This window comes from Chlorocebus sabaeus, chromosome 9 (assembly GCF_047675955.1).
Source record: "Chlorocebus sabaeus isolate Y175 chromosome 9, mChlSab1.0.hap1, whole genome shotgun sequence".
Lineage (NCBI taxonomy): Eukaryota > Metazoa > Chordata > Mammalia > Primates > Cercopithecidae > Chlorocebus > Chlorocebus sabaeus.
The window spans coordinates 107,294,247-107,309,300 of NC_132912.1; the positions used below are offsets into that span (position 1 = coordinate 107,294,247).

The following is a 15,054-nucleotide window of genomic DNA, read 5'->3' on the forward strand; positions in this document are numbered from 1 at the left end:
AAGCGATCCTCCTGCCTTGGCCTCCCACAGTACTAGGATTACAGGTGTAAGCCAATGGCCATACTTCTATCATAGGCCAAACTCTTCTTGTGCTCTGGAACTTAACTCCTCACTTTCTAAAGGACTTGCTATTTTAGCAAGCTTTCTCACCTCTCTCCTGCATTATCAGCTTTTCCTCTACAAGCTCATCACCATTATCTTGCAGATATTTGTACTAGCATAACCCATTAAGAAAACAACAGTCTTTCTTGATTTCATATCCTCTCAGCTCACCCCAATTCTTTCTCTTCTGGAAAATCTTCTTGAACCCATTGTCACTCCTTGTATCCTTCTCACTTTTTAATTCTCTAGAATTTAGCTTTGATCTCCAACATACTTCTGGAAACATTTAAATCCAGCAGAAACTTTCCTAATCTTATACAATCTCTCAACTACATTTGCTCCAACTGACTACTTTCTACTTCCTGAAACACTGTTCTGTAGAATATCCCCTGAAATAAAATTATTTGATTTTTTTTTAATGATTAGATTGGGTTATGACCTTCTGGGAAGTATACCCCGGAGGCAAAGTCCCTCATATCAGGAGGTACGTGACAGCCACACAACTTCACTGATGATGTTCACTTTCAGCATTTGGTTAAGGTAGTATTGTCAGGTTTCCCACTGTAAAATCACTGTTTCTCCCTTTCTCAATTCTGTCCTTTGGGAGCAAGTCACTAACTCTGGAGCAACCTCAGCCCAGAAAGGATTGGTAGTGATTAAGTTTCACCAAGGAAAAGATTTTTTAAAATCCTGTTTTAAGAGGAGAAAATGAGGGTTCAGAGAGATTAAATAATCTCTCTGAACCCCAGTTCAGAGTTGTTAAATAATGATGTTGGCTTATTACCTAAATAACTTGTAACGACCTAACTTGTATTCATACAGCCAGCCTTGCATGGGGGATAAGCTTGATTGAAATCCTTTAAAAAAGAAAACCTTCAGGTAAATGCAAATACACGCTCTCATCAAGACATTTAACCATTTCTGCAGGCCAGTGTATAGGAAAATAAAAATGAAAAGAGACCCCAAACATTTGCCATTGCTGTAGAAACCACCACACCTCTAGTTTGGAGAAAATATTTTATTTTTACTTTTAGAGACAGAGTCTTGCTGTGTTGCCCAGGCTAGCCTCGAACTCTAGGGCTCAAGCAATTCTCCCGCCTTGGCCTCCTGAGTAGCTGGGACTACAGGTGTGTGCCACCATGCCTGGTCAGAGAAGAAAAGATTTTAGAGAAGTGGATTTCAGCCTGTGATGGGAATTCCATGATTTGGATCTGGCTTGGAGATGTGTTTCATTGGGCCTACATGGTGTTTAAAATTATTTTCTGATTCGGTTGGCAACTTTTAAAAACTGAGACATTTCACATACCAATTCAGGTTGAATGCTTCTCTCGGAGATTTGAAAGCTCTGGCAGTGTTGGATCTTCATTTATCTCTGACAACACTCACATGGTGCCAACTCACAGCTTCTTCCTATGAATGAGCCACTCTCTGGTTCTCTTCAGTCCCTCATAACCTACCTGGGGTGATTTTTGGTTTTCATAGCTGTCTGAGCTCAACACTCCTGCTGAGAGGAATGAGATCACTGTCCCTTCTTGGTTGAGGGGTCACCAACTCAGAAGGGAGAGTTGACATATTCTTAGAGCTCCTGAAAGTGAAACCAGTATCAAAGACTCAAGTTGTAGGAGACAGTCTCCAGCAATGTAAGGCAGAATGTTCTATAGATGTTCGCAGTCAGGCAACCCAACAGGCTGCCTCAAATATGGTAACCTTCTTGTCACCTGGAGTGTTTAAGCAGAGGAGACATCATGAATCGGGGCTATCAAAGACAGGATTTATGCATTACAGAAGCTTGGAGCAGAGACATTGAAAGAAGTGCTTCCGACTCAAATATTATGCAACCCCATTTTCCTGAAGAATAAATTTAATGGAATGGTAATTCTACCCATAAAGAAGTAATTATACCTAATAACTGATTATATTGAGACAACTGCATTAAAGCACCCAATTTAAAAAAATATGAAAAGACTACAGTGAATTGGCTGAAGATGTAAAGCTACAGGCAATGGTGAGAAATGACCAGAGATGTGGGGAGAAAATTGGTCACAGGAGAAGATAATGGGAAGACAAGCAGCTCGTGTTTTGTTTCAGGTGGAGGGAGAGGGTGGAGAAGGGGTGAGGGAATGATGCAGTTAAAGGGGCAGCATGCTCACCACTAGGCAAACTGCATGCCTGGATTTTATCTTGTGGTCAAGTGGCCTTGATTTTCTTGAAATAAAAGGAGAGCCAGGTATAGTATAAACAGTGCACAACCTCATCTAAACACAGTCTAGTGAAGATGGTGTTTTAATCTTTTTGTTCTAGGGTGTTATGTAAACTGGTGATGGCATGGTTTTGGTTTAGGTGGTTAAATACTTGAGCACTCTTTAGTTTGTTACTGGAGAGATTGTTCTAGCTTTGCCCTGAGTTGCAAAGTTTGGGCAGTCTTACTGTTGCGACCCATATTTAGGTTTTTACAGAAAGTTAAGTGATTTGGTATAAGGCTATTTATGTTTACAGATGTGAAAATTTGCCCGAGGAAGCATTTTGTCTCTGCCTTTGTTTTTATCTATCAAGAGGATTTGGGAGATTCTTCTGAAATTAGTTCGAGATGTTGTGTTACCAAATTAAGACAAGTAGAACACACCTATCCATCAGGTGGTTTATTACCCTAACAGCAATAGAGATGCTAACCTCCTTGGTGTCAGTGATGGTTGAGATGAGAAAGGAATGCTTGTAGCAGCTAATTATATCTCTCTGTATTAATTACCATATTAAGTGACAGTTTTGTTCACATTTTGTTTTCGTTAAGGAAAAAACAAATGAACAGTTTTGTGCAGTTCTCTGAAGATTTCGGATAGGAATCTTGGCTCTTGTCCTTAACAGATTTCAGGTCAAAATAAGAAAAGGAGAGAATGATTCCACTTGTGCTAGGTGGCTTAATAGAAAAAAAATTAATGACTTTCATCTTATTTCGGTTCAGACGCCTACCTGAGATATGATTTGAAATGAGTTTCCTATTCTCGACTCCCCTTGTCGAAGACCTGGAGATTTATCAATATCTCACAACAACAAAGAACATTGCTCAGTGCAATTTGACTCAGGTGCTGCTTTCTTCTCCAAAGAACCATCACATCTTCTTAACTTCTATAGATTTAAGCAGGATTTATACTTTATAAACCCAAGTGTGTATCCAAATCCTCTTGTTATTGTAAAGAACAACAACAAAAAGCCATACTCTCAATAAGTCAGTCTTGTTTTCTATAAACCTCTGAAGAAAGATTTGTACATTCCCCAGCCTGAGCATTAGAAGAAATAAACCCAGTTTGGCTGGCACCCCTGCTAGAAAGCGTTGTCTGAGAACAGACCCCGGGGCCCTGTAACTTTCCAAGCACTAATATGAAGGACTTGGCAAACTGGCCACAGGGAATTTGTCACACTTCTTCTTCTTCAAAGTAGGCAGCAACTTACATTTATGTTTGTCTTTCTGGAACATCGTTGTATCACGCTATTATCTAGTCAGAGACATTTTTACTATTTCATATGGGATTTATAGCCACAGGGCTTATTTCCCTGTTGATGTTTACCATTATGTTTAGAATTATGCCCACCTGACACTTCAGGAAATTTCCTCCAGCGAGGTTGTATTTAAGCCAGAAAGGGCCAAGCTGGTTCAGAGGCCACTGTTCAGCTGGTACTTTCTATGTAGTGTAAGACAGACTCTTTGAGTTAAATTGATTTAGCTCTTGCAGAGTTAACTCTACCTTCTGTTTTTTTCATTTGAGGGTTTTTTTTTTTCTTTCACTTGGCATCCCTTTCCATTCACCCCATATTAGTATGTGGAAGATGCAGAAAATGAGGCCTGCAAACACTACATGAGTTAATCACATCTGGGATGTCTACAGATGGGCATACTATATGCAGGTATAGTTGGGGTGTTGCGGAGAAGGGTATGTAGGCATCTTAGAAGGAAGGATGGGACAGAGTCAGACTTGGGTTAAACTCTGGTTCTTCCAGTCACTAGTATTATTCATTACCTTCCCATCTTGAAAAATTCTCAGGGTTGTTGTAAGAGACCACTTAAAATAATATGGATAAATCATAGGAGATGAATGGTAAACGTTAGTTTAGTTACAAATAATAACTATTTTTCTTGGGAAAAATACCAGGTTTAGGGTCCATGTGAATATTATAAATGTAGCTTGGTGTTGTTTGTTTGTTTGTTTTTGAGACGGAGTCTTGCTCTGTTGCCCAGGCTGGAGTGCAGTGGTGCGATCTCTGGTCACTTCAAGTTCCGCCACCTCCCGGGTTAACGCCATTCTCCTGCCTCAGCCTCCCTAGAAGCTGGGACTACAGGTGCCTGCCACCACGCCCGGCTAATTTTTTTGTATTTCAGTAGAGACGGGGTTTCACCGTGTTTGCCAGGATGGTCTCGATCTCCTAACCTCGTGATCTGCCCGCCTCGGCCTCCCAAAGTGCTGGGATTACAGGCGTGAGCCACTGCGCCTGGCGCTTGGTGTTTAATCACTTAGTTTCATACCTAAGATGCATCAACGGGGCTTTAATAATTTTATTCCTTATTTGGCCAGTAATCCTATCTCCTCCAAGATGAGCCTAGATATAAAAATTTAAAAATACTTTTGACTGAATACATGTGTATCTCCATACCTATGTGACAAAGGACTCCATAAAAAGTACTGTATTATGCCAAGGCGCTTTGATCCTATTCAAATATTAAGATCTAAGCTATTTTGAAGGCCTGATAATTTCCACCTCTATTCCCAACATAGAAATGACTCTTTATGGAACTCCTGACCCTAGGTGGAACATTACAGCTGCTGCTCCCAGGAACCGCACGTCCCTTTCATACTCAGTGTGAACTGTCACCGACTGCATCAAGAGACCACCCCTTCATGTAGATGATAGAAAAATGCACTGGCTTTTACTCAGCTGCTAATGAGTAATTGCTCTGTGGTTAGTCACACATGTGGCCAGCCACAGCAGGGCTATTGTGAGAAGGCACACACTCTTATCCTTCAGGACCTCATGATGCTGCCATCAGATTGGGCCAAGAAGAGGCTGGCTGTTGGGCTGGCACTTTGGGAGCAGGAGATATATATCCAAGACTTGCTACTCTAGCATGATTGAGTACCATTATTAAAAGACATGGCCACTGAGTGTTCTGGATGGTCAACCCGTCTTTCTTTAGTAGCAATGTTGACTTTGGAAACCGATTTTGGTCCTCAAAGGGCTGCTTGGTGGATATAGAATCACAGTAATTAGATCAATACGTTTTGAGCATCATTTTTTCCTTTTAAAAATTATACAAGCAATACATTTTTGTTGCAGAAAGATTAGAAAACGTGATACACAGTAAGGGTAAAAAGAAGTCACACCTAGCATTTAGGCATAAGCATTGTTAATATTTTGGCACATCCTTCCATACTTTTCCATGCATCCTTATTGAGACTTGCATACTCTAGGGCTTGAGAATAATTCATTCTTTTAGGAACTTAGGGCGTTGCAAGAGCAATTACTATTCAGATTTTATTTTGAGAGGAGAAAGCAGGAAACTCTGTTCCTGTAAAACCAGGAGTGGGTGAGCAGGGGTGGGCATGTGACCCAGTCTCAGCAAATCAGATAATTATGACCCCTTGGATACAATGATTGGTCTGGAGTAGGCACGTGAACCACACAGGACTAGCCAGTTTTTTCCTGGACTTGATGAACAGTAGGAGAAAAAGTTCCACTTTATGCTGAGATAGCTCAATGGGGAAGACAGGCAAGAAGTCTGATGTCTGCTTGACTGCCACGTGGCAGAGAGCTCTTCTGAGAGAAAGGCCCAGCAGGGCAGAGATAGGCAGGGGGAAAGAGAGAGAGAGAGAGAATGAATAGTTGGCAATGTTTGAGCCCTTGGATCCATCCATCCTTAAGATTCCCAGTTACGTTAGCCAACTAAACTTCACTTTTGCTTAATCTAGTTTGAGTTGGTTTATGCCAGATATGACCAAGAGTCCTGGCTCAACCACTTCTCTAGCTCCTTGGGGACAGGGCCCTGTCTGGCCTGGTCTCTGAGCACACTGCCTGCCCCATGGCCTGCGTGACTCACCGAGTTATCAACTCTTCTTCTTGGTGCTCAGGACTTGCTTTTCTCCCTTTCATTCTGCCTTAACAATTTCAGCTTCCAGCTCTGCATTGGTGACAACGGGCCAGTCTCTTTTTGGGAAAAGAAGAGCCCCAAACACCCTTTGGCAACCAGCTGAAGGGTGGGACCTGTGACTTCCCTCACAGCTGATGGGGTCAGATGGGTGGGTAGGCCCAGTTTTGATTAATATGCCTATAAAGTGGAATTCTGGGACTGACCTCCACTCAACTCAAGCAACACAAAGATAATTGACCTTTGGAAACTGCCTCTGGCAGTCTTTTTATTATTTTTATAGGAAAGTCCTGCAAACCAATTACATCTCACAATGGGCCTTTTATGGTGCTATTAGTTTAATGCAGCTTTCCGAGAAATTAGCCCTCAGGGAGCCTGAAATTCTAGAGGAAAAAAAAGCCCTCCATGGACTTATTTGACTTTTGGATTAGCAGGAAAGATGGATTGGTAGCGCAATATTCCCTACAGTAACTTTTGGCATTTTTGAGCCATCTAACCAAGGTACCAAATTCCCATTGTGGGCCCCTGGTGTCTGTCCCAAGCAAAAGGAAAAAGTAAATTTGAAAAAGAATAAGCTGTCTCTTTAAAGAATTCAGTCTACAAATCAAAGAGGGTTTATTCCCCTCTTAGTCTGAGGTTAAAGAAGAATGGGAGTGAGAAAATTGAAATAGCACTTCTGTTTGAAGGTCTGGGTTTTTCCGAATGTGAAATTACAGGTGTCTGTCTCAGATCCCCATGTTGGCTTCGGTACCTCTCACCCAGTCACAGTTATTTGCAGAGTGATGGCTCTGGGGCCATTGTTACAGGGTCAGGCTGTGGGTCTGGGCTGGAGAGAGAGGAGATATCATCTTAGTGCGGTCTCGCTGCCCTCACCCAGGGAGCAAGTGCATGTTGTTTCAGGCAGGGCAGACTGGGGGAAGAGGGAGAAGTTAGAAGGTGACAGGAGGACTAAGGACCCTGCCATTTCCTAGAGTCTGATGCCCAGGTGGGTTGTCCAGCCCATCCCTAGGACAGGGAAGGGAACACAGAGCAGGTCCATGAGGGGCACTGAGCCCAGGAAATGTGCCCATGGAAGCTGCTTCCTCCTTAGCCCAGCCCTGACCCTGGAAACCCTAGCTCCACCTCCCCTGTGTCATGTGGTCATGGTCATCAGCCAGGTGCACTGATGAGCTCACAGTCCTTCTGTCCCCTTTGTCACCTTGAGGATTTTAACTGTTTTCTTACACTCTTTCCCTCCCAGTTTCTGTTTGCTCTGTTCTGACCTCAGCAGTTCCTAGGCTCAGCCTAGGTGCTTGCAGGGATTTTCTGTAAGCACCCAAGACTGCCTGCCTGTGGGCTTCCCCTGCTGCAGGGGAACCCAGCTTCGCCTGAGCAGGTGGGGCAGGCTGAAATGCCTGGAGTGATCACACTTGGAGCATCCCTCAGCTATTAATGGGAAGAAGGTACGAGTAACTATCCTGGCTCCCTGACCCCTCTGGTGGGACAACGCTGAAATACGTTCTACGTGGTCTCCCAGCATTCCCCAGTGTGATGGAGTCTCAGTTGTCCCAAATGGTGAACTTCTTATCATACACCTTGTATTTGCCTCCTTCCTTTCCTTGTCTCAGTTCCCCATCCCCTATTGCTGCTTTGCAGAATCACCTCCCAAAGGAACCACCCACCCCCAAGCCTTATCTCAGAGCCTGCTTCTGGGGCCACAAGCTGAGCCAAACCTCACACCTTGTTTCCTGGTTCTGCCCTGACTGTCCCACCTGGGGTCTAGGCCCAATGTGGCTTGTCTTGCACTGTCATGGGCTCTTTTTGGCTGCCTTCCTTACCTTGGATTTGTATGACTTCTTGGGTCATGTCTGATTCAGGCTCCTCCAGGAAATGACCTGGTTGGATTCCCAGGACCTTCCCCTGGCCCACATGGCTGGAATTCCTGCTGATTTGAGCCCAGCCCTTGCATGGAAAGAATGGAATCTCATTTTTAAGGGAGATATGAATAAAAAGAAAAAAGTTTTCCTCTTGAGGCGAAGAGAATATGGAAAGGGTCACACCTCAGGCAGAATATGTAGGGCTGTTTCTCTGGATGATACCGGGACTGGTGAGCTAGGTTCTCCACCTGCTGGGGCTGCTGTGCATCCTTTCTCTGGATCTCTGGTCCTGCTACTAGAAATGGCCAATGGACTGGATTTATTAGAAAGTGGTGTGGGGCTCCCTCTTCTTCATCTCATAACTGTTCCCTATGGATGTAGCAATGTCTTCCTTATGAAGAGGAAAACTCAGGCTGCAATGACAGCTTATGTGATGTTGGGCAGGTTGTTTAATCTCATTATAGCTCAGTGTCTTCATCTGAAAAATGAGGCTCATCATGTAGCACCTCATAGCATAGTTACGAGGAATAAATAAGAAAATGTGATGAAGTGCTTAACAGAATGCCTGGCACGTGGTAATAGCATACCACAAACGCTAGCTGTTGTTATTAACCTGGCATGCATTACCTTGTTTTGTTCATTATCTTGCAATAGTTTATCTCCCTGCAGGCAGGAGGCACAAGGTAGCATCTCTCTTTCTTTTGGTGTCTATAGTGTGTTCATATAGCAAGTGCATAAAAAGATACATCAGTAGAGAAATATCAGGCAGGTTACCATCCCAGCTGTCTGGTCCTTTCTCCTCCCTCTTGACCTTTCAAGCATGCCAAAGCTCGGTCTGTTGCAGAATAATTCCAGTTGCAGTGAAGCCAGGCTAGTTCTAGAGAGTTGTTAAAATACCCACCTACGGTGCGAGGCCACCTGGGGGTCGGGAGGCACATGAAGTTCCAATTGTGACCAGGAGTCAGTCCCATCCCTGCATTCCTAAGGGATGCAGCCCTGTTACGCACCAACCATTTTGCTGGCAGCTCCCCCACCACCCCTGCCCCTTGATCATACTTAAACTCTAAGGCAGAATAGGGGCTGGTCCTCCAGGGAAGACCAGGGCTGCAGTGGGGGTATTTTAAGCTCCAGAGGTGCAAAACTATTTAAGCTGAACAAGTCACTTAAATGACAGCATTATCTGCTGCTTCCCTTTCAGTGTTCCAGACAGATAAAGATAAAATAGCCGAGGTAATTGTGGAGATGGAGTGTCGCTGGCAAATGATCTGAGCACAAAGACCATTTCCAGAGATAGATGGAGTAGAGGCTCCGGTAATTTTTCTTGAATCATGTTTAAAGTGGCACAGTCTGAAAACCAATTCAGTGAGAGTGCTGTTTGGAGGGTCCAGACCCACCTGAACTTTGAAAATATTATAGTCTAGTGAAGCTTACAGGTGACAAAGGAAGCTATTCCTCAAATGATTGGCATAGCAGTGGTTTGGTGAGGGGAGCTTGAGGGTCACCTCCTGAGGAATTCCACCCACACAGCACTGGGTGCTTGAATCAGGCAAAACTGCCATCTTGGCCTGACTTGATTTCAGGGCCTGGGGATGGCATTGCATAGATAGAGGTGGGATCACGTGAGTTCCCTGGGAGGCCTCTTTAGTTTGCTTGCTGGCATCAAGGCAATGGATTCTGGGAACCTGGCACTTTGGAGTTTGAATATGCTGGCAGAGTCCTTGGGCCCAATGCCAGCTTTGTGGTAGGAGAAAAAGTGGATGGGGACTTCTCCTAAGTCAGTCTCAACCTGCTAATGAAGGAAGTAATGGGCTCTGAAGGTAAAATGACAACATTTTACAGAACATTCTGTAGCTATTGAAAACCATATTGAAGAAAAACTATCTAATGACTTGGGAGAAGGTTCATGATATATTGCTAAGGGAAAAAAGTGGCTACCAAACAGTATGCAAGGATGCTCCTAGTTTTTGTTTAAAAAATTATTTATATACTCACGTATGTAAAGAAAAAAATAACTGAAAAGAGAGAAATGCATATTTTTAGATTTTCATCTTTGATACTTTCTACATTTTCCAAATTTTCTACAGTGGGCATGTATTCTTTTGTAATGAGAATAAAGGATATTAAAATCATATCTTTCATTCATATGGTATTTATAATTTTCAAGATTTTTAATATATAGACTTTCATTTGATCCTCATAACAGTTCTGTGAATTGGGTAGGACAGTTATTCCCATTTTACAGATGAGGAAATTGAGGTTCAGAGCAAATTAGGGATGTGAATAATGTGTTGCCTGGCTTGTAAGATACTGAGCTGGGGCCAGAACCTAAATCTTGTGTATTCTAGGTTAGTGTTCTTTCCATTGCATATTAGGGGGTTTGAGATAAATCAATCAACAGAATCTACTACCTCATAATTGAGGTCCTAACTGTGTCGCTTCCCCCAGGAACACTTGCCCTGATGCCCTTCTTGAGACCAGCTTCCTTGTTATGTGCTCTCTGACACACAGTAGGCGCACAATAGACAATGGTTATTATTGTCAGGAATGCCCAAGCAGCGAGTCTCATGGTTGAGGGGGAGTAGATTTAAAATCTCAAAATAACTGGCTTTGAGAACTGAGTTCGTTTATTTCTGTGTTGTGCAATAAAGATAGTTACTGGCTATTTAAATTAGAATTTAAGCTGAAAAAATTAAGTAAACATTTGGTTCTTCTGCCATCTTAAATCCATTCTAAGTGCCCGCCAGCCACATGTGGCTATACCATGTTGGACAGCGCAGACATAGAACATTTCCATCATCACAGAAAGGTCTGAGCAGGGCTGTCTGGATTGTTTCTTTCTCTTTATGATTACAGATGTATTTGTTCGCCATTATTGGATTCATGTTTGTTCCCTGCACTAGAATGTAAAGTTACGAGGGCAAGGATTGTGTCTGTTTTCCTCCCTATCCACAACACTCAGCCCAGTCTTAATGCATAGCAATTGCTTCATAAATATCCATCTGATGTTCCCCGCTGCTTTAGGATAAAGTCCGTATGCTTTAGCATGGCTTCCTAGGCCCTGCGTAAAGTGGCCTGGCCCCCTTACTAAGTTCTCCCTAGACATTCTTCCTTTATCTCCAACGATTCTATTGCCCCACATTTTTGTCAGTTATTTGGATTCCCCATTCCATCTTTCCACAGAGCCTTCACATATGCTGTTCCATCTGCTTGTAGCACCCTTCTTCCACCAAAACTTCTGGCTGACTCTTTTTCATCCTTTATGTCTAAGTGGTAGATAGTAAACCTCCCTCCCTCCAGGCAGTCTTCCCTGGCTCCCCAAGTCTGGGTTAGGTGCTGCTCCTACATGCTTTCATAGCATTTTGTACTTCTCTGCCCTGCCACCACCCAGCTCCCCGGTCCCCGCGCTTAGCATACTGTAATGTAATGGCTTCTTAAGGAAGGTCTTTATCTCTCCAGCTAGACTGTGAACTCCCTGGGGCAGAGGCTGTGTCGTTTTCACTCACTGTTGGATCTCCTTGTGCTAGATCAGTGCCTGGCATAAAGTGGTTAATGCATCAAAAAATGTTTATTGGGAACCCGCTATGTGCCAAGACTATGCCTGGCACAGGGAGTACATTAGTGAACAAAAGAGACATGATCCCCCCAACTTTGAGGAGTTTCCTTAATCTTCAGTGCCTCAGAGAATGTTTGTTGAATGGATAAAGGACAGAAGCTGTGTCTGATGTGATTGGCCTATTTCAGGAGGCGGTGATGTCTCTGACCTGAAATGAAGTCAGGGAAGATATCAGAGGTGTCTCTGCATTGACTAGACTCTAGCCACTAGGGCAGTGGTGTCCATGACAGTGTGTGAGGGAGAATGGGGAGAGACATCTCCTAGGGAATGTGTGTTTAAATGACTTGGGAATCACTTTGAGATTTTAAATCTACCAGTTCCCCATTGGGCCAGAATCACTGCTAGTGTGTTCCTGATAAAATGGTACACATTGTTCATTGTACGCCTAGTATTTGTCAGGCTCTGTTCTCATGCTTTACACACATGAAACTTGTCTTACCCTCTTAACCACCCTATAAGGGTGATGTAATTACTATCCCCATTTTACAGATGAGGACACAGAGAGGTAAAGCAACTTGCCCAAAGCCACCCAGCTAATGTGTGATGGAACCAGGATTTGAGCCCAAGCAGTCTGTCTTCCAATGTGTGTTCTTAGTCACTGAGCTAAAGTCTGCTGAGAGGGTGCATGTCTCAGGTGGGTTGGGGCAGAAAAAAATTGAGAACCACTTGAGTGGAGAATTGGATGAACTTGGTGATTCCCTCCACCTCTGAGGCTCATGTTCTTGAGTTTAATTAGTTGGGGAGACACTACTGCTACCCACAAAATCATTCAAGAATGTTCCAAAGTAGGATATAATCCATTGCTACATTTGGTTGCCCAGATATGTGTGACTCTGGGTAGGGAGAGAACAGGGTTGATGGAAGGACAGTGGGAAGGGTGAATGCTCTGGGGCAGGCGGGGCAGCATGAGGACCAGATATAAGGTGGGTCCACAGCTTGGGGATTGGGCACAAATAAAGTTTCTCTTCGAGTTCCAGAAGAGGCTTGAGCCTGTCATCATTCATTTGTCGTGGAGCAATCGATCACCCACTGTATTCCAGACACCGAGCTGGGTGCTGAGTGTGTTATGTGAGTGGAACATACCCAATCCCTGTACTCATGGAGTTCACAGTCTTCCGAGGGAAACAGACAACAGTCAGATCATTCCACAAATGAGTAAGTAACCACAAAGGGCAATAAAGGATGAAATGGAAATAAACATAGTTCTTTGGGAACACATAACAAAGGAATCTTACCTGGGCTTGCTGTGGGTTGGGGAGAGGAGGTCAGGGAAAGCCTCTCTTCCAAGTTAAGCTGAGATATGAGTGATGGGTTGGTGTTACCTGGTTAAAGATGGCCAAAGGGTTTCCAGGTTGGGGGACAAGCATGTGCAAAGATCCTGTGGTAGGAAAGAGCACAAATAATTCTGGGGAGTAAAAGAAGGTCAGGATGGCTAGAAAGTGGAGCAAAGCAGAAAAGCAGCTCAGGCAGAGATGGAGAGGGTGCCTGGGGCCAGACCATGCAGAGCCTGAATGGTGGGGGACCATACATCCCAGTTTGCCAAGGATAGTCCTGGTTTACTATTGTTTCCCTAGCAAACTAGGAATAGTGTCTTGATTTGGATGACGGAATATATGGCCACCTTCCTAGGTCACATTAAGGATTTAGTTCTTCTGGAAAATGGGAAGTGGCTAAAGGGTTTTTTAGCAGATGAGATTCTCCCCCAGACAGAATCAGATTCAAGTTTCCCTGGCAACTCTGGCTGCAGTGAGGAGGGTGGATTGGAGGGGTCAAGCTTGCAGGTGATTGCTAATGATTAAAAAAAAAAAAAAAAAAGTCTTTCATTAGCAGTAGAGAGAGTTACTCCCTTTTACTCCACCCTCCCAAAGAAAGTTCCAGAACTCAGGGTTAGAAGAGGACCATTCTCCAGCCATCAGTTGGCTGGGTTTAGATCTCCCTAGTGTCTCCTTGCCAGGGGACTATGTGACATGCAGTCGCAGGGTGGGTGGAGCCCTGGTACGATTTCCCAGGAGACCAGGGCCTTTATACCAGCTCCGGAAAAAGCACTCATAGGTCTCACCAAAATGTCACCCATAGGCCAGCTAGCATATGGCTGTCCCTCAAAGGCACCAGCTGTAGGGATCTGATGTCATCCCACAACTGCCTTATTGATATTGTTGATGGGCCAGAACATGGCAGTGGGCACTCATTTTCCTAGAGGCTTCTTAGGTTTCAGGTAAGTATCAAGAGTTTGAGAGGATTGTTCAAAAAACTTACCCTGAGAGGTTGCTCTTCCTCTCCCTCTCCCTCTCCGCCCCTCCCTGCCCTCCCCATCTCCCCCCACAATCCCCTGCCTCTCTGTCTCTCTTTCTGGAGCTTTTACTTTGAGTCTACGTTAAAACACTCTTATTACCTCACCTGCTAGCCTATTAAAACTGCCTGGGCTTGGCTGCTTTTTCAAAGCATCTCAGTTCTTTTCTCTTGCTTGGTGAAATGAAAACAGAGTTATTCTAGTGGAACATTTTACATGAGATGCAATCTAAGAAAATGGCTTATAGAACTGAGGGCTCCTTTGGAAGTAGCCAGGGCTTGGAGTGGGGAGAGACAAACAGGATAGGGGAAGCAAGTTGAGCAGAGTGCACTCTGACAGAGCACAGGGCAGGGAAGGTGAGGCCGAGCCTGTGAATGTCCCCAGGAGCTTGGGTGGCACCAGGATGAGTCACACAAATTGATGCCCCTTTTTAGTGCTTTTATTCCCCAGTATTTAATTTTTTTTAGTCCAAAATGTTGTAGCTCTTTAACAAAGCACCTGTCTGTTTTCACCTCCTTTTTCTGCCCCCATCCTTCCTGCTCTTAATGTTTTTTTTCTTTTCTTCATGTTTTTATTGCTTTCCTAACCCCAGCCGGAGATTCCATTTTCTCTGACACCCGCCTACCATGCATCTTTGGGTTGTAAATGAACCATCTAGCAGCAAGAAACAAAGGTTTCTAGCTAATCTCCCTCTTAATGCTGGGGCTCAAAGGCCTGGGAGTTTTCAGTTTGGCCTGTCTCTAATAGGAAATCAAGGGCATGACCAGCTCTGAACTTCAACTGAGGCCCCTGGAGTCATCGTGCAGTTCTATTCCCAAAAGAACCGGAGTTACTGACTCTGCCTTATATAAGTTAGCACCAAACTGAGCCTCTGAGTCCCTGTCCTTCGATCTTCCAATTCACAGGAGAGGCCAAAGTTCAGAGAAATGACATGGAGGAGATGAATTCACCCACTCTGGGTGCCAGATTCCCAGTCCAGTGCTCCTTTTTTTTTTTTTTTTTTTTTTTTTAAGATCTCCCTGGTTGTCTGATTGCCAGGGAATTATGCAATGTCCAGTCT

At 44.0% G+C, this 15,054-nt stretch overlaps 1 long non-coding RNA gene across 1 annotated transcript; it reads right to left on the reverse strand.

The window, feature by feature from the left end:
* Positions 1 to 967: 967 nt before the first annotated feature.
* LOC119627863 (uncharacterized) lies at positions 968 to 6,335 on the reverse strand. The gene is made up of 3 exons (XR_005244077.2): positions 6,188 to 6,335; positions 3,070 to 3,225; positions 968 to 1,820 (listed from the first exon to the last, which is right to left on the reverse strand). It is a non-coding gene; the product is annotated as an uncharacterized lncRNA (long non-coding RNA).
* Positions 6,336 to 15,054: the final 8,719 nt, after the last annotated feature.